Source organism: Tamandua tetradactyla, chromosome 17, assembly GCF_023851605.1.
Source record: "Tamandua tetradactyla isolate mTamTet1 chromosome 17, mTamTet1.pri, whole genome shotgun sequence".
Classification (NCBI taxonomy): domain Eukaryota; kingdom Metazoa; phylum Chordata; class Mammalia; order Pilosa; family Myrmecophagidae; genus Tamandua; species Tamandua tetradactyla.
The window spans coordinates 40,459,061-40,483,884 of NC_135343.1; the positions used below are offsets into that span (position 1 = coordinate 40,459,061).

The 24,824-nt window shown below is 36.7% G+C and overlaps 1 long non-coding RNA gene across 1 annotated transcript in view; it reads left to right on the forward strand.

The window, feature by feature from the left end:
* The first annotated feature begins 323 nt into the window (after positions 1-323).
* The window catches only part of LOC143661584 (uncharacterized), a 44,648-nt gene continuing 20,147 nt past the window's right edge, over positions 324-24,824 (forward strand). Inside the window, exons 1-2 of the long non-coding RNA XR_013164707.1 lie at positions 324-426; positions 17,091-17,276. This is a non-coding gene — a long non-coding RNA (uncharacterized LOC143661584). The remainder of the gene's footprint in view (positions 427-17,090; positions 17,277-24,824) is intronic.

A 24,824-nucleotide genomic window follows, 5' to 3' on the forward strand; every position in this document is an offset into this window, starting at 1 on the left:
GTAAGAACTGAAAGCAGGGACACAAACAGACATTTACACACCGATGTTCACAGCAGCATTAGTCACAGATGGAAAGAATCCAGGAGTCTATCAACTGATGAATAAATTTTTAAAAATGTGATAGATCCATACAATGGAATATCATTCAACAGTAAGAAGGAATGAAATACTGAAGCATGCAACAACATCAATGAACCTTGAGGACCTTTTACGGAGTGAAATGAGTCAGACACAAAAGAACAAATATTGTATGACCTCACTAAGATGAGCTAATCATCTATGTAATCTCATGGACATGGAATTTAGAATTTAGGTTACCAAGAGATGGAATGAGAATGGGGTGTGGTTGCTTAAGATGTGCAGAATTTTTAACTAAGTTGAATTTAAATGAGTGGAAATGGATAGAGGTGATGGTAGCACATTACTGTGAGTATAATTAACAGTGGTGAACTGTGTTTGAGTGTGGTTGGTAGGGGAAGTTTATAATCATATATGTCAACAAAAGGAAAGCCAGAGGTTAAAACAAGGGAATGTGCAATTCAGTAAATCTTGGGGCGGAAAATGACTGTGATTCACAGTACAAATATTAAAAATTTCCTCCTCGATCTAGAACTAATATGCAAAACTATTACAAAGATTTACTAATAGAATGGTAAATGGGGAAATACACACACTGCATATGGACAATAGTTAACAGTAATATTTTAATATTCTTCATCAACAGTAACAAATGTACCACATCAATGCTAGGGATCATTGATAGAGGGCAGTTGTTTTGGGTGCTTTCTAGAGTAATGGAAACACTCTAATATTGATGGTGGTGATGAATGCACAACTAATATGATAATACTGTGAACCACTGATTGTAAACTTTGGGATGGATTGTATGGTGTGTGAATATATCTCAATAAAATTGCATTAAAGGAAAAAATGTAAAAAGGACAATTTAATGCAACTCACTACAGCGAAAAAAATCATGTGCTCGTAGAGGCTGATAAAATTCATATAGATTGATAAAATTCAACATATATTAATAATAAAACCCTTAGAAAACTAGGGGGAAAGAATTTTAAGCTGACGATGATTATCCATAAAACTATGGCAATTTTATGGAGAAATATTTAAAGCTTTCCCTCTGAATTTGGTAATGAGAAAGAGTGCATTCTATTGCTTACTACTGCAGTAAAACAATAAATAAATGCATACACAAATAAGTAAACACTTAAGGATTAAAAGAACAAATAAAATTTTCATCAAAGATGCTATCTGTACATACAAATCCAAAAAAAATTATTAATAAGAAACTTCAGCGAGTTTTCTGGATACAAAGTCAATATACAAAGCAATTTTATTTTTAATACTAGCAGCAAATAATTAGAAAACTACAATTAAAATAAGAATATCATTTATTATAGCATCAATAATATAAAGTATCTGGAAATAAGCTTAGTATAAGATTTGCAAACTCTCTGGGGAAAAACTATAAACTTTATTGTCAGATATGAAGACAGTCCAAAACAAGTGGAGAACAGTGCCACATTTATAGCTAGAAGACTCAACATTGTAATTATATTAATTCTCCTTAGAGTGATCTCTAGATTTAATGCAATCCCCTGGTAGCTATCAGAATGGTAAATTTAAAAATCTCTGATAACACCAAGGCAGAACTAATTCTATGGTTTAGGAATTCATGCTTAAGTAGTGAAATCATGAGTCAGGATACTTGTTAATTGTCAGGAGTGCAGGGATTGCGGGCACAGAAACTTTCTGGGGGTTAAAAATGATCGATTTCATGACCAGGGTTTTTTCCAGGATGTTTGGTTTTCAACAGTTTGTTAAGCTGAATTATTCAGCTTAACATGTTTGTCTGTTATATTTCACGATAATGTTTTTAAAGCACTCACTCTAAACTATTTGTAAAACACTATCACCATCTTCACTTTGCAAAGAAATAAAAGCTAGATACTAGATACTTTAAAGGGTCATTTTATTAGCCACTTGGCATCCTCACTTCATCTCTTTTGGACAAAATTTTAGAACTCTATTGCCAGATAATTTTTAGACACATAAACAATAATGAAACCTGGGAATGTTCAGCACATAAGTGATTCTATTACTTTTACTATTGATCTTTGGACTATGTAAGTATGTAAGAGATATGTTTTTGTGAATGGTTGCAGAAGGATTAGGATTAAGCAGTAAATAAATATTTGTGGTAAGAGAATCCTTCCCTGTCTAGCTCCTTATCCTGTTTACTTTACCATAATACCTATCATTACATGACATTATATTTATATTGTACAAAGTGTGTGCAAGCCATCACTCTATTGAGTATTGGGAGGGACCCAATGACTGTAAGAGACAGATGCCCACTACCAAAGCTGACCTTGCTCTGTCTCTTCTTTACATGAGTAAAGCATTGTTCCAACCAGTGTTTGTGTGTGTTGTGTCTTCCTTGGCAATTGCAATACCGTGGTACCAAGGAGTGGGCAGGTAGTTTGGACTACTTCTCTTGGTGGTGCCGTGCTCACAACCTTTGCCAGCCTTCACACATTCAGCCAAGATTGGTAGCCAGGGCTTACTTGTTGACAATGAAAGACTAATGCCAGCATGAGATGAGACAGTTTGGACTTTGATGGTAGCTGAGCGAGATCCTGGACCTAACACTCACCTACTAGAAATGATGAAGATTCCAATTCAAAGACAACCAAAATACTGTGAGGCATTTTAGGGTGTGCTCATTCTACATAATCTGAAATAGTGATTAAGCATTGCTTATGGCAGCCTTAGGAACATACCTATCACTTTTCTAGTAACCTTAAAGAATTTCCACCTGTTTTTCCTCTTTTAAAAAAATCCCATGAGATAACTTAGTATAAGCTTAAGGACTGATGTCCATCTTCCAGAACACCTTTTTGTTCCTTTTGGCAGTTGGAGAGGTGACCTGCACTGCACACATTAGAATCTTTTCCCACTAGAAGTTATTCCTGTGTGACTTGGGTTTCATATTTTTATCTGTGGAGAGGTGTGGGGGGTGTGGAGAATTTGCTCTTAACAATGATATTATTTGATAGCCCCTTCATTTTTTTTGGTCTGGATTAGAAGGTCTGAGAATATTAAAAGATTTGTGCACCCTATTGATTTTTTCTATGTTAAAAGCTGAAAATGTCTTTCATATACTCACTCAAGGCAGAATTTATTTTCAAGATGAGACATTATCAGAAAATGCATGATATGTATGTATGTATGTACGTATTGTTTGCTAAAGCTGCCAGAATGCAATATACCAGGAATGGGTTTATTTTCACAATGGGGATTTATTAGTTTACAAATTCATGAAAATGTCCCAATTAAGGCATCAACAGGATGATACCTGGACTCTGAAGAAAGGCTGCTGGCATCTGGGGCACCTGTCACATGAAAAGCCACATGGCTAGTGTTTGCCTGTTTTTCACTCCCAGGTCTCATTGTCCTTCAGATCTTAGCTCCAGTGGCCTCTTCTTGAGCTTCTATGGGTCCTCTGCCAGCATCTCTGGGCTGTTTCTCTCTGAGCTTTCTCTCTCTCTCAGTGTTTTTCTCTCTAAGCTTTCTCTTTTATTGTCATTTATCTTCTCATAAAAGACTCCAGTAAAGGATTAGGACCCACCTTGAATTGGGTGGGTCTCATCTCAATTGAAACAACCTAATCGAAAGGTCCCACCCACAGTAGGTCTGCACCCACCAGAATGGATTAAAAGAATGTGGCCTTCTCTGGGGTACATAACAGCTTCAAACCAGCACAATACTCAGACCTTTAGCTAACCTAATGCACATGTCTGTGAGTGAATCTTTGCAGAATAATTGTATTTAGCCATCAGCAAATTTTAAGATCCTAGCTACTTCACATACAGTGACAAATAAAGTAAATAAGTATCATTCTAAGAGGGCATCATGGCTTTTGAATAAGTCCTTCCCAGTTTGTCGAATCACTCCAGTTTGTGTTTTAACATAACAAGTTCTTAATGTGGGGAATATTGTTCTTTCAATCTCCTGTGCTCTCACAGATCGACTTTCCCCATGTTTGATGTGATTGTCACTTTTTTTTTTTTACATGGGCAGGCACCAGGAATCGAACCCGGGTCCTCGGGCTTGGCAGGGAAGCATTCTTACCTGCTGAGCCACCGTGGCCCACCCGTGATTGTCACTTTTATTTATGCTTTCCCCCACATGTTCTTTGATCTTGAAATGTCTTCCAGTAACTTTTTTGAATAACATGGTGGTCAGAACAAGTATTGGGTTATTAGACCTTTAAAATCATGAGGGGGAGTTGGTACAATACATATTTAGTAAAGTTTTATTATTGGTCACTCAAGGATGCACACATCACACACTTGATGGTGAAAGGTAAATGATTTCCTGCCTAGATTAAGAACCAAACAAGGATGTCTATTCTTACAATTTCTCTTCAGCACTGTATTGGAGGGTCTAGCTAGGGCATTTAGGTAAGAAAAATTAAAGGTATTATGTTAATTTGCAAGCTGCCAGAATGCGAATTATCAGAACTGGAAGGGGCTTTTTAAAAGAGGAATTTAATAAGTTAGAAGTTTACAGCTCCAAGGAAGCAAAAATGTCCAAATTAAGGCACCAACAAGAAGTTACCTTCACTCAAGAAAGGCCGATGGATCAGGTAGTCACATGGCTGGCATCTGCTGGTCCCTTGCTCTTGGGCTCTGCTGCTTTCAGCCTCGATTCCTGCGGAGGTTCCTCATTTTACTTTTCCAAAGTTGGCTTTCCTCTCTTGGCTTCCCTTGGTTCTCTCCAAGTTCTGGCTTGCTTACCATCTCATGGCAATGTCTGCTGGGCTCCAAGCATCTCCCAACACCTGTGTCTCTGTTCTCCACGTGTCCACATCTGTGTCAGCTCTGCTGTGAAGTTTCTTTTGGCTCTGAGGTGTCTGTCATTTTTCTTGTCTCTCTCCAAAATGTTTCCCCTTTTGAAATTCTCTGGTAATCTAATCAAGACTCACCTAGAATGGGTGGAGTCACGTCTCCATCCAATCAAAAGATTATACCCACAAGTGTGTATGTCATATATCTGTGCAGATAATCTAATCAAAACCTACAGTATTAAATTAGGATTAAAAGAAACAGTTGCTAGCACAAGATTGGATCAGAATTAAAACATTCTTTTTCTAGGGTACACTGAGTGACTTTTGAATGTAAAACCAGCCTTGCTTTCTTGGATAAACCACACTTGATCGTGATGTATTATCTTTTTCATATATTAGGAGTCTGATTTGCTATATTTGGTTCATATACTCACAGCGATGCTTATAAGTGATACTTGTGTTTTTCTTTTTCCATTTCGTGTGTACAGTCTTGTAAGAAAGAACTCAGGAAAACTTGGTGTTACTTCTTCTTTAAATATTTGGCAAAATTTAGGGGTGAAGTTCCCTGAATCTATAAATTTCATTGTAGGAAAATGTTTAATTACACATTCAATTTCTTTAATGATATATGTTTGTTTGTGTTTTTTGTTTGTTTGTTTGTTTGTTTTACATGGGTAGGCACCAGGAATCGAACCCGGGTCCTCTGTCATGGCAGGCAAGCATTCTTGCCTGCTGAGCCACCGTGGCCTGCCCTCTTTAATGATATATGTTAATAAGATAATTTAGTTCTCCTTGAGGGAACTTTGGTTGTCTTTAGGGAATTTGTCTATTTCATCTGTATCATTGAACTTATTACCATAAAATTGTCTTAAAATGTTTCAACTTAGCCTTTCAATACCTATAGAATGTGTACCGATGTTATTTTCTCATTTTAATATCTTTAATTTATATCTTCTGTGCTGGTTTGAAAGGATGTATGTACCCTAGAAAAGCCATGTATTAATCAAAATCCCATTTCATAGAGGCAGAATAATCCCTATTCAGTCTTGTATGCAATTAGATCATCTCCCTGGAGATGTAACCTAATCAAGAGTGGTTGTTAGGCTGGATTAGGGGAGACGTGTCTCCACCCATTTGGGTGGGTCTTGATTAGTTTCTGAAGTCCTAAAAAAGAGGAAACATGGAGAATGAGAGACTTGGAGAGAGCAGAGAATGCTTTAGCACCACAAAGCAGAGTCCACCAGCCAGTGACCTTTGGAGATGAAGAAGGAAAACACCTCCCGGGGAGCTTCATAAAACAAGAAGGCAGAAGAGAAAGCTAGCAGATAATGCCATGTTCGCCATGTGCCCTTCCAGATGAGAGAGAAACCCTGACTGTGTTCTCCATGTGCCTTCTCACTTAAGAGAGAGACCCTGAACTTCATCGGCCTCCTTGAACCAAGGTATCTTTCCCTGGATGCCTTAGATTGGACATTTCTATAGACTTGCTTTAATTGAGACATTTTCTTGGCCTTAGAACTGTAAACTAGCAACTTATTAAATTCCTCTTTTGAAAGCCATTCCATTTCTGGTATATTGCATTCTGGCAGGTAGCGAACTAGAACAGATTTTGGTACTGGGGAGTGGAATGCTGCTGCAGATTGCAAATACCAAACATGTTGGAATGACTTTTTAAATGGATAAGGAAAAGATTCTGGAAGAGTTTTGAGAAGTTTGATAGAGAAGGCTTAGAATGCTTTGAAGAGACTGTTGGTAGAAATGTGAACTCTAAAGATACTTCTGACCAGGCTCTAGACAGAAATGATGTGTGTACTATTGGAGACTGGAAGGAAGATGATCCTTGTTTTAAAATAGCAGATAATCTGGCAAAATTGGCTAGTGGCTTTGGCTGGAAAGCTGATTTTAAAAGCCATGAACTTGCATATTTAGCAGAAGAGATCTCCAAATTAAATGTCAAAGTGCAGCCTGATTTCTCCTCACAGCTTATAGTGAAATGCAACAGGAAAGAGATAAGCTGAGAACTGAACTCTTGCCTAAGCAGAAACCAGAAATTGATATTCTGGAAAATTCTGGGCCTCCAGAAAGGGAGACCCCAGAGAAAAGTGTCCCATGTGAGGATTTAACCAAATGTGGAAACAGCCAGCGATTTCAGAGAAAGCCAGGATCAGATATGGAGTTATCCAGGAAGGATTTCTGGAAACTCCTTATGTCTGATGGGCATGATCCAAGGCTACTGCGTAGAAAGCCAATGGAAGTGCTGTGGGACCCTTATAAACAGAGCTGCAGCCAGTCTGTACTGGGGGTTCAGAGAAGGGACACATTGGAGGAAAAATAACTTCAGAGGCAAAACCATGGAGGCTGAGGTCTGCAGGTAAGAAACCTTGGGCCAGGAGAATAGACCCAAGCCCATGAAGAGGGTGAGTTTGCCCCAAAGGCAGAGGATGGGCCTTTCACCTTGTTGCAGTGGAAGAGTCATATCACCTCAGACCTTGGAGAGGGTGAAGCACATTCCTTGGGGTTTGGGGAGAGCCTGGCTGCCACCAAATGGTGGGTTGAATGTGTGCCCCAGAGATGGCAGAGAGCCCAGGTGCAGCCTTGATCCTTGGAGAAAATGGAGCTGAGAAAAAGGTGGTCTCCCCAATGTCCCCCAAGGTTGCATTCAGAGAGATGCAAGCCTCTGCATAGGCCCTTGGAAAGGGCGGGACTGCAGCTTTCAGAAGCCCTGAAGATAAATGACTCAGATTTTGAAATCTAATGGACTTTGCTCTGTGGGTTTTCGAAACTGTATGGGTCCGGTGACCGTGTTCTTTCCTCCCTATAGAAATGCGTATATGTATCTCATGACTGTTTCTCCTATGTGTGTTGGCAGCAAATAACTTGTTATGAGTTTTCAAAGGTCCAGAGACAGAGGAGAATTTTGCCTTAGGACAGACCATGCTTGTAACTAACTTTGTTATTTTGTTCTGGTTTTAACCTTGTATTGCATTTGTATTGCTATTGAAATGGTTTAAGGATTTTTGATACTGTTATGGAATGAATGTATTTTGTATATGGGGAAAACGTCTTTTTTAGGGTCCAGAGGGTGAAATGTTTGGTTTGAAAGGATGTATGCACCTTAGAAAAGCCATGTATTAATCAAAATCCCATTTTGTAGAGGCAGAATAATCCCTATTCAATATTGTATGTAATTAGACCATCTCCCTGGAGATGTAACCTAATCAAGAGTAGTTGTTAAGGTGGATTAAGGGAGACATGTCTCCACCCATTCGGGTGGGTCTTGATTAGTTTCTGAAGTCCTGAAATCTATTTCATTGATTTCTGCTTTAAAAGAGGAAACATTATGGAGAATGAGAGATTCGGAGAGAGCAGAGAACACTGTAGCACCACAAAGCAGAGTCCACTAGCCAGCAACCTTTGGAGATGAAGAAGGAAAATACCTCCTGGGGAGCTTTATGAAACAGAAAGCCAGGGGAGAAAGCTAGCAGATAACACTGTGTTCGCCATGTGCCCTTCCACATGAGAGAGAAATCCTGACTGTGTTCTCCATGTGCCTTCTCACTTGAGAGACGGACCCTGAACCTCATTGGCCTTCTTGAACAAAGGCATCCTTCCCTGTATGCCTTAGATTGGACATTTCTATAGACTTGCTTTAACTGAGACATTTTTTCAGACTTAGAACTGTAAACTAGCAACTTATTAAATTCCCCTTTTTAAATGCCATTCTGTTTCTGGTATATTGCATTCCATCAGCTAGCAAACTAGAACAACTTCTCTCCTTTTTCCTAATCAGTCTGGCTAGAGGTTTAGCCAGATATTTAGCTTTGATATTCTCAAAGTACCAGCTTTTGTGTTCACTGATTTTTCCCAATTGTGCTCTATTTCATTGATTTCTGCTTTAACCTTTATTTTCTGATCTGGCTTTCTACTTACTTTGGGTTTAAGTTTACCTTTTATTTTCTAGTTTATAAGGAGGAACCTGAGGTTATTGATTTGAGGCCTTTCTTCAGTTCTAATTTAAGCATTTATAGGCTTGTATTATCTTATTTCTTTCCAAGCCTGATAATATTTTATTGGATTCTATACACTAAATTTTACCTGGCTGAATCTTGTATAGCTTTGCATTTCTAAGAATATTCTTGAGCTTTGTTCTGGGACACAGTTAACCCATGCAGAAAAATGTTATCCTTTTGGTACCTTGAATTTAAGATTTGTAGGGCAAAAATAGATCAGCACTGTTTGTTAATCACTCCTCACTACTGAGGCAAGGCACTTCTCACACTTCCAAATGCCTTGGGAGTTTTTCTTGTCTTGTTTGAGGGAACAGTTGCTAATCTTGGCCCTGGGTGATCTTTGTGCCTGTTTACTACAAGCCTTTCCATTTGTTCTTTCCTAGCCATGGGTAGCTTCCTTGCCCGTATGTACTGATCATGACCAGCTGAGTCTTTGAAGGGAATCTTCTGGAGTTCTCTCCATTTTCAGATTTCTCTTCACTAGTATTCTTCCCTGTGAACTCTAGCTGCCTAGATCTCCCTGAATTTTTAACTCTACCTCTTCAATTCAACTTCATGGGAGTCCAGTAGGGTCTGATACCTTCAATTAAATTTCTTTTTCTTTAGTATTTTTTTCTAGCAATGATATTTCTCTAAATGAGTTTCGGTCTAAAATAAACTGGTTGAACATTGCTGGATGTAGAACTCCTATTCTGCAACCAATTTTTCATCTGTACATGTTTTGCTATCTACTGAATTGTTGGAATATTCATGAAGATAATTGATTTATCTTTCCAGTCAAACATGGAACAATTCAACTGGCATTCCTTTAATGACAACTGTGTATTAGTCCTTTACAAAACAATGTAAAAGATTACAAGATGATGGAAGACTCAGCCCCTATCCAGTCAGGTTTTTAAGGGTCAGTGCACAAAAACATAATTAACAGAGGTAGAGATGTGTATATAATAATACTCAATATGCATTAATGTCAAAGGACACTTAAGTGGCTGACAAAACATGGAAGCAAAATATTGGGAAAGTGCTTGCATTTTCGTTATCAAGGCAAATTTTTGCTGCTTCTAGGTGTTAATTCAGCCATTAGTATAGCAAAATGATATCCTAGCTTAGATTACCTATAGCAAAATTAAAGACTTGTAAAATACAATTATTCTTATAAAACATAGCCTTAATTTTTCCTACTAATTAATTCATTTATATAACATGAATTTGAGTCCTCTGAAGTTGCCCTAGGCCCTGAGGTAGCAAAGATCACTGAAACAAAATAAAACACTGGAATAAGTTAATACATAAATTCAGTAATTGGTACTAAAAATAAAACTTTAAATAAAAAAACAGATTGGGGTTCTCTTAATTTTCTTTCAATCAGATTGATATAAATTAGAATTCATCAAGGTAATCATTTGTGAACTCACACAAATTTGCACACACACACATATATATAAACAGATAAGCAAAAATGTTAACTTAAAGTTTAAACAGAGCAACAACCATACATGAATAAGAATCAGAGAAGGAATTAGTTATTAGAGGTCTGATGTCACATGAGATACTGAAATAAATGTCTATGAAGGCTTAAAAATAGTGAGTTCAGTTGTTTGTGCTTTTAATAAATCAACATTTCCAGACATGGATCTTAGCACTATTTCAATTTTTTTTTTAAATCATACGACAATAAATACATAGAATTTGACATGACTACCAAGAAATAATCTATCGGCACTTCGAATGGCTTTGGGGAAGGATGAGTTTGCTCTTGCAGACAATACTTATACCATGACAGTTAGCACTGTACTAGCACAGTCAGTCAAACCAGTAAGTCAGTTATGAATCTCCTTGCCCTCCCAAGTTCCATGCAGGGCATGTGCATCAAAAGCCATCAAAACCAAATACATGGAAGTTCTGAGGTCCTTTATAGCCTGGATTTCAGCCAAGATACAGTAGAAAATTTAGATTATTTCTCTGAACAAGTACCTGTTGTTGATTCAGAAGCTAGGGTTATAGTTTCCCAGGAACTTCCCATGATCTTTGATAAATCAGATTGGGAAAAGACAGGAAAATAATCAGGCCAAAGCTGCTTATCCAAAATTTTCCAGTAACATAATTGTTCTTTACATTTTTATCCATATTTATCTCAAACTGTTCTTCACAGATCTTCCTTTGCAATTATGCTCTTAATATCAGAGAAACTGGTCAATTATCTTTCAGAAACAATTTGAGTAATAGATTTATCAGGACATTTGTCTTTTAAAAGGAAGATTATTTAGTTCTGGGACTCCAATTTCTAATCATATATTCCCTGAAAGAATGAAAGATTCTTAGTAGCCATGATTTTGTGATAAATATTCCTTTTTTTTTTGCATGGGCAGGCACCAAGGATCAAACCCGGGTCTCCGGCATGGCAGGCGAGAACTCTGTCTTTCTATATATAGATATATACACATATATATGAATGTATGCATATATGCATATGCATAAAGAGATCTTGGTTTGCTACACCAATTGTGAGGCCAGTTACAGTGTGGTAAGGAGTTCATAATCGAACATTCATTTAAACAAATTCTTTATTCCATAAACATGGCCTCAGCTTTCAAACATAAATATGGAAAGATGAACTGTTCATATCATCTTTCCAGATGTTCTGTGCTTGAAGACTGCATTTCACAGCTGGGCCAGTGATCTCTAAATCCTGGGAACAGGGGAACTCTGTAGCTCAGCTTGGACGGAAGGAAGGCTCTCTGGCTGTGTAGTAGAAGCAGGTGGACTCCATGTACTACATTTTTACACACAGAGGAAAATTCTTCAAGTGGTAGCTTAGGGAGAAAAAAATCACCTTGGCTATTCTTTCCTGAAGTGCATTAAAAAGTCTTGAAGAGGCGGGCCGCGGTGGCTCAGCGGGCAAAAGTGCTTGCCTGCTATGCCGGAGGACCTCGGTTCGATTCCCGGCCCCAGCCCATGTAAAAAACAAACAAACAAACAAAATACAATAAAACAAGAAAATGTTTAAAGATGTTTCCCTTTCTTCCTCCCTTCCTTCCTTCCATCCTTCCTTCCTTCTCTCTGTCTTTCCTTCCCTTCCTCCCTCTTTAAAAAAAAAAAAAAAAAAAAAAAGTCTTGAAGAGTTTATATTTCTGATGTTTTCTTTTTTAATCTCTTGAATCACTATTGACAGGAAAGATACATACCATGAATCTGATCCTTGGTCTCTAAGACCTGTATCTAGTCACAGCTAAGAGTGGGCCTCATTAAAATCAGCATTTGAAGGTAACAAAAATCCAAATAAGTCATTGAATTGGAATATCTGTTAATTGTCTGGTTGGCTTTATGTAAGGAGATAAAACATTTCTCTTAGCAAAGGATTTTCCTCCAACAGTGTTTAGGAGAGTGGTTAAGATCCCAAGGAAATTTTCAAACAACCAAAGTAGATCATGACATTGTCTTTTCTAATAAAATGGTAGATAATTTAATATTGAGACTGTGAAGGATACCTGGTGTTCTAAAGAACTCAGAAAAACTGGGCACTTGATAGAGAAAGGGTGACAGATTGGAGGAAAAATTTCAGTAAGCAATTTGGTAAAGGCAGGACTATAAGCCTTCTTTTCCCAAGAGGTACCTTTGGGATACTTTGACAATACATCAGAATCTCTTGTATGCTGCTTTTGGGCCCTTATCCCAGACCTACTGGATCAAAATCTCTAGGCATGGAGCTTCTTAATCTGCATTTTAAACACACTCTACACACGATTATTATACACATAAAAGTTTGAAAAAGGAATAGAAAAAAATATATATGACAGGTGGGAATTCAGGCAAACCAAATAGGTACATTGGTACAATGTACTCATAGGACTTCAATAAAAACAACCCAAACTAAGAAATACTAGATGGGAAAGAATTTCTGTTGAAATCAGTGAAAGAATTAAGTTCTTATTACTCAAAGGATGAACTCAAAATTGGGACCGAAATTTTCAGCCCATGTACTTGAAAGATAATTGTCATCTATATTATATCTAAAATTGTCATCTCAAAATAGTTTAGTTTGTTTTGTTTAAGAATTTTTTTTCTCTAGTATGAATTTACTATTCTGCTTTAGGAAGAACAGTCAAGTGAAGATAATCTAATTTTTGTTTGCTGATTAAAGATCTTTCGCTTTCTCCAGGCCTTAATTGTGAGCATAATTTCACATTTGTCAGTGATCATAGCAGTAGATGTAAACACAATAGGAGATAAGGCTACCTGTGTATTGACATCTACAGTTTTCACAGAGAGCAAATGGTCTTGTGAAGGCAACCTAGGTACTGAAAGTGTTGCATGAATTGGAGCCTTGACTTTTACAAACACATGGGATGTATGTGGGGCTGGAATGAGGGGTGTGTTAGAGCTCTGGCCAATGTAATCAAACCCCAAAGTGGTTAAGTAATGGAACTAGCTCAAAGATTAGAAGATGAGAGCAAGGAGCCCCGTGGGAAGACATGTGGATACTGAACCCAGTTCTACACTAATTGGAAATACAAATGGATTACTGTTTGTTCTCAGCTTGCTACAAAGAGTTGCTAACAGCTCTTTGCCAATAACCTTCCTGACCAGCAACTATCTAAAAATGACTCAAGACATGAACTGAACATATTGTATGTATACGCATGGACGTTTGTGTGTGCATGTGAGTGCTAACCAAATTCTTGATATATACACCTTTTGCTTCAGAACAGAGAATATTCTGACTACTGAAGGTGCCAGTCAATTAATTGGGCATCCGAATATGTATGTACTCTGATTTTCTGTTTGTTGTTTTTCCTTATTATGAAAATATTTTTAAAGGGAAGTCTAAAATATAGAAGAATAATGTAATATTACCAAAAGATGACCATGCTGATGATGCAGTCTTCATTATTACGAATTTTACAATCTTGAAACCAGTTTGTTAACTTCTACAAGTAGTTTTCGTAGTTTTTATATGCACACAAGCACATATATTCACATAATTGCTTTATTTTTGCTATTTACAAAAATGGAATCATACCTTAGTTTGAATGATAAGAAATTACTGATATTGAGCATTTTTTTTTTTTTTTTTTGGCATGGGCATACTCCGGGAATCGAACCCAGGTGAGAATTCTGCCACTGAGCCATCATTGCACTGCCCTGATACTCAACTTCTGACCTATAAAAACAACTTCATATGGTTCAGTCTACTCATACTAGTTTTCAATCTGATTACCTTTCCTTTAAAAACACATCATGGTAAATTATTATAATGATTGCATAGTTTCCCATGATGAAAATTTATTAACTACTCCCTTTTCATGGGACATTAACATTTCTGGTCTATGCTATTATTAACAGAGTTTCAACAAACTTTCTTAGAGATAAATATCCACATACTCCCACAACTTTCTTCCAAGAGATACAGTCTCGTAACTAGAATTCCCCCATGAAAATACACGCACAACAGATATATTTTTGAGCCTATTATATCTCTGAAAAACATCTGTGGTTTCATCTACACCCAAAAAAGCAGGTTGTGTCATTCACTACTTACACTTACTACTAGCATATTGAATGTAATACAACATTTTAGGAAAAAGCTTTAAAAATAACTTTTTTTGTCAGTTACTTGCTTTGGAGGATTAGCAAAGCTATGGGCCCTAAATTTTATTGAAATCATTATTTTTATATATTCTTGGTTCAAATGATGATTACTTTGATATTTAGAGACTATGAACAAGACCTGCATGCATCAGGTAAAATTTCCCCTCATTCTTCAAGTTGACCTCTAAAGTGAAAATAGATATTGAGTAAGAAGGATTTCTTAAATCCTTTATTAAATAAATTCCTGGCTGCTTTCCTTCATTGGGCTTGTTTTATTTTCTAGCACCCATGTTTCAGTTGCCCATCATAAGCATAAACTAAATTTTGAGGAGTCTTTCTTCACCTGTCCTTGGCAGTTTCATCAGAAAACAAAGATAATAAAACTTGCAACATCAATTTGTACCATAACCCTGAGCAAGGCTTCATACTGAAGGACTAAGGAATTACAGTGATTGACTGCATTGAAAAATAATGATTGAGTAACTCAGACATAGTTCATTCAGTGCTTTAAAAAGGCTTGGGGCAATAGTTATATGACTGATCAGGATTTAAGATAAATACTAAATAATGCAGGGTCTTTCCAGAAGTTTCCAGGGTTAATTGGGATCTGACTTTACTTTCCTGGAAGCATGAAGAGCTGGTTCCCATTCCCTGGCAACTCTCTTGGGTGTTCTTTATCAAAGATTGGGTCAGCAGGAGCAGACAAGGTGCTCCTCAAATTAGGGCTCAAAAATGGGAGTGTGGGAGATAACAAAAGAAGTATTCTTTCAATCTTATTAATTTGACCATTTTATACCAGTTGAAATTATTTAAAATGAGCAGTAAGAGGAGCAGCTTTGAATGGGAAGGAAAGTGCCAAGTTGTGAAAAAGTTAAATTAGAAGGCAGAGAGTAGGGGGCAAGGTGGAATGGAACAAAAACCTTTACCAAGAAACCAACTCCCTTTCTTCCTACCATTTATTGATCATTTGTTATAAGAAATAAATGAGCCATTTACTTCTAACTCATAGAATGTATAAGCATTGTTCAGTTTTAATAGTAGTTTCCTCAATGATCAGATTTTCTGGGATATGTAGGGGAAGAAATCAGAGATATCCAGTATCTTGTCAGAATCTGCTCAAGCAACTGGTTCACTGGGCCATGTTCACTCTAAGAATCAACTACAGGCCAAAGAGTCTAGGTGGTGCCTTCAAAACAGAGATGTGCCCGTGTGTTCACCATCATGGTCTTAGCTAGTAGAAATGCCAAGTTGACCATCTAGCCCATGTAATCTGTGCACCAGCCACACTGGTTTTAATATGTTTCTCTATCACTTCAAACTATTTCCTGACTCCAGGCCTTTGCACTCGCTATTCCCTCTGGCTACAACCTCCTCACACCTCCACATGCCAAGCTCTTTCTCATCATTCACTTCAAATATCAGCTTCTTAGAGTCGTCTTCTCTATCTCCTATTGCGGTGCTCCTCCCTGAATCCTTTTTCATAATGGCCGTACTCTCTCATTCATACGTGCTCACTAGTATTAGAAATCATGTATTTGTACATTTATTTACTACCTGTCATTCCCCACTGGAATTATGTGCTGTAGGAGAAACAAGGACTCTACCAGTACTGGTGTATAATAACCATTTAATCAATATTTATTAAATGAATGAATGAATGAATGAGTATAAAACTTTGGCTGGGTTTTCTTGCCAGCAGTCAGATCACCCTTTTCTTTGACTTGTTTACTTTCAGTATCTTACGACTTTAGTGAATTTTCTCTAGAGCAAGGTCAGATGGGCCATGTGGAAGAGGCAAACTCTTCTCCTTGGAAATTCAAAGACGAAGTATAGCAAAAGGAAAACATGTGACCCTGGACATGTTTCCTGGATGAGGATAATGACAAAGAGGCTACCATGGGAACAAAAACAAGTATCCTAACAGGGATCCAGGTACACCCATCAGAGGTACAAGGATGAGATGTAGTTGAAATGTCAAACTTATGCCTGGGTAAAGGACGTACAAGAGTTGTAGTCCTTCTGTCTAGGAAATATCAAAGCCCTAAAGCAATCTAACAGGAAGTCATAATTATATCTTCATTTTACATGCTCCATTTATAAAGGAGCTGTCTAGGTAAGAGAGCTTTCTCACGAAAACACAAAAGATCTTTATTTCTAGTGTCTGAGTAATGTTTTGTTAAATTTTGAGTAGTTTAGTGTCAAGACAGTGAAGCACGTGAGATTAATAGCTGAAAATGGAGAGTGGGGAGAACATCAAACTAAAGCATGAAGCTGAATCGTGTTTAGCCAGAGGTAAAAGGGGAAAGAGGATTTATGAGCATTCCCAAATTCCTGGGATTGACACTCCTCTCAGAAGTGTCTTCGGTTTCTCCATGTTTCTCAATATTACAAGTATTAAAAAGAAAAAGCCACATGAGGGTTATTCTAGCTGTCACTCAAACAATTAATGATTGCACTCTCAGGCTAGTTTATATTCTGAAACTTGTTCACAGAAAACTCCTTCGAACATCAGTAGAGATTAGCCACCAAAGGCCTGATTAATGAAAGGAAAGCCATGGTATTGGCTGAGAGAGAACGTTTTCTGCAATTAAGACACAAATGATCTTTCACTTTTCTGGCTGCAGATTATTTACTTTGGCCGTATTTACAATAAACTGATATATGACAAGATTTATGAAACTTGAACAAAACTTCTAAAGCATACACAGGGCTATTGCTGACAATACAGAACCTTGGAGCACAGTGTGCACCGAAACAAAGCCATACATTTCCACAGTGCAACCAGAGAACCGTGTTTTTGAAATTTTACCGTAAGTACAACCTTTTCTTATGTTAGCCCTCCTCTTAATTTACTTTCTGTTGATGCTTGATATTAGCTAGGATTACTGTTTATCCCGGTTGGTATATATATATGAAAACAGGGATGCAGTGAGTCAGAGCAGCACACTCACATATGCCCATATATGTATATACATACATATGAATATATATGTACTTTTGAATATATATAAGCATGCATATTATATGTAAAATAAAATAGACTACCAGAAAATTTGGTCATGACAACTCTTGACAGCATATGGATTATGCAAATTTGCCTTTTTAAATGAAATTAAATTAGTTCTCCTACTGAATTAAGACATTTGCTTTTGTCATGGGAAGCAGAACAAATTTATCAAATATGTCCTTGAGTGTTTAAATTCTGTGTTTCTTCCAATGTTTATATATAACTTCTTTAATTTTCTGTTGTTGTTGTCTTGAGGATTGACCTAATTTTCAATTCATGGATACGGGCAGTCTCTATGTACAAGTGTGTATGCGTGTGTCTTAGTTGCTTGAGAACAGAAACCACATCTTTTCTAGATTATATATTGTTTTCATAGTTGTTTGTGCATCTTTTAGTAACACTCAGAAAGTTAGTTAAATAGAGTAATGCTGTTTTTCATTTTAATTGTTTTCCATTTTATTAAAAAATAGTGCAATGGATTACTACTGTGTGTTGCCGTTATCCATTATGCATCTTTGGAATGTGCCATTGTCATTTAAAATGTGATATATCCATCATTGAGACATCTTGTTCTCATTCATAACAATCAATACTCATGGGGAAAAGTGTAAGGTTTAATTATATGATGCCTCATTTGAAGTAAAATAATATGTCCACTTGGCCACACATATTTTTAAATATCAAAATTTTAAAACCTTTAATTGGAATTTTCTAATCTGGAAGAAAATTTCAGAAAGTCACTTTTAAACAATTCCCAAATCCTACTTATTCTACAAAGTCTTCCACAATTGAATGGAGAGATCCTTTTTAATTCCTAATCTCAAGCAACTATGCAATGGAATGCTCAACTCACATTTTAAGCATTGCTCTTATCGGCAATCTTAATGTTTATCCTTTATGAAAAAAATATGCCCGCATCATTAAGAATGTAATGCTAGTATTCATATTTTTCTTCTCTTGTCTCTATATTTTATCTATATCTGTCTGTCTATCTGTCTGTATCTATCTATCTACACATTTGAAGGTTAACTAAAGGGAAAGAATTAATATTTACCTAATATCTACTAGAGGTAAAGTAAGAAGTTATTTACGATCTCTTTTGCATAGGCTCAAAACTGCCCTATAAGGTTCTTATTACAGATGGTAAAATTGAGGCTCAGAGAAGTTAAGTAATTTGCCTAAAGTTACACAGTTAGAAAGTGACATACTCAGAATTATATATATATATATAATGATATTATTGAATTATATACATATATATATATATCATGCTGTCTTATAATGTCTTAAGCATCCTCTACAGTGTTGACCAAAGATACTCTACAGTGTCAAGATTAATCATAGGTAATTTCAGATAAATAAAAAGCTGTTGCTATTCTCACTTATTTATTTACTGATTTTAACACTGCAACATTTCCTATGAAGTTTATAGCCCATGAGGAGTAAAATGATCTCAGGGAGCTCCAGTAATGTGTTGGATCAGACAGGACTCCTGGGGAAGAGAAACTGCTAAAAGTCTAAGGAATGACATGCTCCAAAATAAGAGCCACCACACAAATGTTCCTTTCGTGCCTCAGCAGCCACACCTGCCCAAAATGGATGGATGAGGCAGCAGGGACCTGAGGAGGAAGAATGTGAAGCCTGTGGGTCCAAGGCTCTTAGAAGAGATTGGTCCATTGCCTTCACTATGATCTTGAACTGCCACTGGCCACCGCAGGACAGGAACTCCATTCAGCAGCTTCTCTAGCGGTAGGGAAAGCTGTTTCATTCAGTGTTTAAGGTGAAGTGTCTGGAGCCAGGCTGTTTGAACTGAATTTCAGTTTGAGTCTGAATGTCAATCATTTATTATCAGTATGACCTTCTTCAAGCATTTACATAGTGCCTTGGCTTCCTCATCTGTAAAATGGACGTGAGGTAATAGGATGAAATAATGTCAGGAGATCGTGAAGAATGGAGCCTAGCACACAAGAAGCTCCATAATTGATACCTATTATTAAAGAACCTTTCCACTGCCTCCAAAACCAGTGCATTTGCCCCCCACTCCACTCTGTTAAGCTTATATTTGAAGGAAAAAAAAGAAACAAACCAAAAAACTCCTCCCTCTTGTCCACAGTCCTGTACCTCAAAAATGCTATTCTTACTTAGCCAAACCTACTACATTTTTTAAAGAAAATGCGGTGTAGGCCAATTAAATTTGCCTCAAGACCTAGTCTTCTTAATCACATGAATGCTTCTAACCTTTCGTGAAGTCAAAAATTGTTGTTACTGTCACATGACCTTAACAAGATTGGGATGTAGAGATCCTCTCTCTAAAAAGCTAAGGAAACCAATGGAAGATGATAACCCAAGGTGATGTCAGCTTCGTGGTAATTTTTTGCATAATCCTTCTCTTCAATCTTAATGTTTCTGTTGGAACCAGACACACATTTCCTGACCCAATTTTACAAGGAAAGATTATCCATTGGCTAATATAATGTCTGCATATTTCTTCCAATAAAATCATTTTCATGGCACTAGAAAAAAAGTAAAATAACCCCCCAAATAATAAAACAACAATTGTTCCTGTTGATAGGTAGATAGATAGATAGATAGATAGATGATAGAAAATACAGATGAATGGATATATAGAGAGGCAGAGAACAAGAGATTAGAAGAATTTGTGACACTCTTAACCTAAGGCTTTAGGATAGGATTAAGATATGACTCTAACATCATTGGCATTTTGGATAGTGTTACATGTGGCATTTGGGAATTATGACATTATTACAAATCTCAAGAAATCTGGGTTGAAAGCACCCAAGTGTTGATGCGTGGTTCAGTCCAGAGTGCCTTAGCGACGTCGGCCGCAGGGATGCAAATCCATTCTGGTCTAGTGAGTCTCACCAGCAGCGTGACCTTTCCAGAGGGGCCTGAATGAGTCATCGCTGTAAAGCTCTTGGAATGAAAACCACCACCTAAGCCTTTATTGTGCTTTGCATTTTTTTAATTCAAATCTTTTACGAGAGACAAGCAGCTCCTAAAGATATTAGAAGAGTGGTTTATAAATAGGAAGTAGCTACACTTGCAATTCACTGGTTTTCTGAAAAGGTATAGTGGCTGCCGGAATATTTTTGTAGCAGAAATGTTAATTGGAACAAGCACTAAATAACAGAAAACTAGCATACCTATAAAGAACGATGCTATTCAGGGACCACAGAAGCTTATTTTTAGAAAACTTGAAGGTATGGTTTTTGTTTCCTCCCTGCAGAGAGACTGAAAAAGAATAAAACATTCCTCAGACTACACTAGCATCATTTCTGGCATATCTCCTCTCAGGCTGCCAAACCAGCAACTGCCACTGCTACCTCTATCTTGGCTCAGTCCCGTTGGGCTGCCATTTTAGGCTTCTTTCTGCTCAAGAATAAGCCAGCTGACTACATACAGCTGTTTTTATCAGCTCTAAAAGATAATTTTGCTGTATTAACTCCATAAATTTGATAGAGCCAGCGAGGCTTCCACAGTATAATGGCTTAATTTTTCATTCTAATAATAACCACCTGCCAGCTGAAATGAATAGGCGCAGAAACAAACATTTCTGTTCTATAACATGATCCATGACAAATGAACTGCTAAGGGGACCCTGAGCAGGGAAGTCCTGGTCCTTCCCCAGTCACCCCAGGGCAGTAAAAGCCTTAACGCCACGGAAAGGTCTGGAAGGTAAAAGAGCTCACAGGAAAGTGACCCAGCTGTCCTGTACTTAAATCCACAATTGGCCACAGGCCCGATTTCAGACCAAGGCTCGTTTTTAGATCTTCACAGAGTGGTGTGGTCATTTCTCCATCCCAATCTTTTTAAGCTTTGAAAGGCTCATGGGAAAAATCGAATCTTTCTTTTCTTTGCTCCCCCACTCCTTCAAGATCTGTATGTATAAAAAGTGAATAATTCAATTATTCACTTGTTTGTATAGATTTTTTGGTTGACAACTTAAAAGTACAAATCTTGATACATTTAAGTGAAAATAAGGTCGTTCAAGTTTGTGCCAACAAGCTACTCAGGCTTTATGTAGTTATTGATTTATCTACCTAATGAGACTGAATATCAGCAAATTGTTTCTCTGTCTTTATAAGAGAGATCACTTTCTGAGCGGAAACGTTAGTGAATTCAAGTGCAAATGTGCTATTTGGGGGATTGCAGTGGATTTGTCTTCATTGATAAATCAACAATATGCATCTCCTCTTGTCCTTCCAATATATACATTTTTTTGTACAAATAATTATGATTCTTCAGCCAAAAAAAAAAAAACTGAAATAATTTTTAACTCTCTTCTCCATCATTAAACCATTACCCAATGATTTTCATTTTCTCTTTAAGATACTTTTCTATGTTTTCCAAGATTTTAAACAGCATATATTTCATGTTAAAAATTAGGAATAGGGGAGAACCCTACATACGTAATTTTTAAAAATATCTTTCAAATCGTTCACAGTATGTTGCTAATTTTTAATTATCTTGGCCAAACAGTTGCTTATTCCTTTGTGATTAATTTGTAATGCGCATGGACATTTACAAAAGGGAACGTCATCATGACTGAGCAGTGAACCCATTTCACGGCAAAGAGCAATAAGAGGGGAAAAAGATTAAAGATTTTTAAGAAATGATGATCATACATCTATGTGATGATATTAAGAATTACTGATTGCATATGTAGAATGGAATGATTTCTAAATGTTGCGTTAAAAAAAATAAAAAATAAAAAAAAGATTAAAGATTTTCAGGTCAACTATTTAAAAGCACCCACATTAGAGGAGAGGCCATTTTTTGGAAGTTTTTGAAAAGTTTATTCCTCTCTTGCATCTAGTGGATGATAATCCTTACTCTACCATCTGCAAGCATTTCATTTAAAGATTACTGCCTGAGTAAGGGTCTGAAGCACAGTTGATTTTCTATGTTTTATTTAACTCTTTATTACAAAATAATTTCAAAGGCACACAAAATTGTAACAAAAGGACAGAGACCTCCTGAATATCCTATACTCAAATTTACAGATTTTAACATATTTCTGCATTGCAACTCTCTAAAGCCATTTCATAAGGCAGTAGCTGCATATATTGTGTCATTTAACCTTAATACTAAGTATTTCCAAAATGCAAGTTTACAATTCAGAAAATTTAATACTGATTTAATGCTATCATCTAATCTACAGTCCATATTTCAGTGTATTAAATTGCCCCAATAAAATCCTTTATAATAATTTTTCCCAGTCCTGAATGCTATCCAGGATCTCATGAGTATCCTTTAATCTGAAATAGTTTATCAGACTTTCTTTGTCTTTCATGACAGACATTATTAAAAACTACAGGCCAACTGTTTTAGAAAAAGCCTCTTAATTTAGGTTCTCTGATGCTTCCTCATTAGGCTCAGATTATACATTTTGGCTGAAATGCTATACAAACAATGTATCTATCCCAGGTTATCATACCAAGAGGGACATAATGTCCATGTATCCTTTATTAGTGATATTAACTGTGATTCTTTGGTTAAGTAAGGTACCACTGCAACAAACATCCCTACTGTGAAAGTTCAAGATTTGTCTGCAGTTTCTCCCTTTCCCTTCCTTTCCTTTCCTTCCCTTCCCTTCCCTTTTCTCTCCCCTCCCCTCTCTCTCTCCTTCCTTTCTTCTTTCTTTCCTCAGAGCCTCATTCACAGTATATTTTCAACCTTTAGAATTTTTGTCAATCTAACCAGTGAGAAATAACATCCAGTATAATTTTAATTTGAATTTCTCTTACATTAATGAAATTGGATATCTTTTCATTTTTCTCTAGTAATCCTGTGTGGTTTTATTTGTTCTCCTGTTGATCTCATTTTTTTAAGGAGAATGTATGGAGAGACTTAGATTCAGGCAGCCATCATTTTCCTAGTCCAAGCTCACTCAGGCTCCTTTTAACTTCAATTGGATATCCTGAATACTCTGGATAGAATGTCCTTTGAAATGGAACATTTTACATAAAAGGTACATTTCTGTATCCTCCGTTGTTCAATTGATCCTTCTGATACTGCTCTTCTCTGGCACATTATCAAACCTTCTGTAAGGAGCTTCGTGGTAATTTTTGCATAATCCTCCTTCTCTTCAATCTTAAGGGTTTCTGTTGGAACCAGACACACATTTCCTGACCCAATTTTACAAGGAAAGATTATCCATTGGCTAATATAATGTCTGCATATTTCTTCCAAGAAGAAGGTCTTGAGAAAATTCCTATTTTTCCTTTTTTAAAGAGTTATATTCGGTGGCGGGCCATGGTGACTCAGCGGCAGGGTTCTCGCCTGCCATGCTGGAGACCAGTTTGCTTCCTGGTGCCTACCCATGCAAGAAAAAAAAAGTTATATTCTACCACTTCTCCCGCTCTCAAATAAATAAAGAATTAATATTAAAATACAGGAAATATGAAAAGCTCAATCTTGAATAGAATTAACATGAATACAATGTTTTCGGCAGCCCATAACGGATGACGGTTTGGAGGTCCATAAATCATTGTCCTCATCACCAAAAGCCTAAGCATATGATGATAATATTCAATAAAAATAGTGTCAGCAACCAAGAGGCTAACAGGAGCTAGCGTGAAATTAACACAAAATAGCAGTGCAATAAACTATTGTGGGTTTAGAGCTTCTCTTCTTATTTGGAAAGAATTGTTATCTCCTATTGTTCAAAAACAAACAACACTCACAGTTGGGGGAGTAAATACAAATTCCAATGTCAATAGAGTAAAACTAACATCTATTAAATCCGGACTATAAAATTGAAATAGCATCATGAGATGTTTATGTTGACAAATTTTAGAACATTTAGTCTTTTTTAGTCTTTATATTCTCTTCTGTCTGGAAAACATGTCTGAAACTTTAGGATCTCTGAATAGAGATAATTTATTAGACTTAAATACTTAAAAGCACACTGGCACTGTTTTGAAGACATTGGTCAAATTGGTGAGACATTGACAGTGTTTTATTGTATAGGAGGTGGTGGTAACAAATACACATCGAAAGTAAAGTCCTTAGCTATGAGTGGTCGATTCAGCTGAACATATATTCAAAAAGCAGAATAAATTTTACTGAGCTGTTAAATAAGAACCTAAATGATATAGGACATAATATATGTAAGCGTGTGTATAAAAGACAGTTCACTTATGATTTGAAGTTGAAATCTTCACTTAAGCTCTAGGAAGGCTTTTCCTTAACAATATACTAAGCAATGGAAATCCTACATGTGAAAGCATAGGGTAAAGTTTTCCTGAATTGAATAATGAGTGCCATGTTTTAATATTAGAACAGCAGCTGTTGCTCTGGAAGAAGGAGTAGCTGACTCTAGCACCAC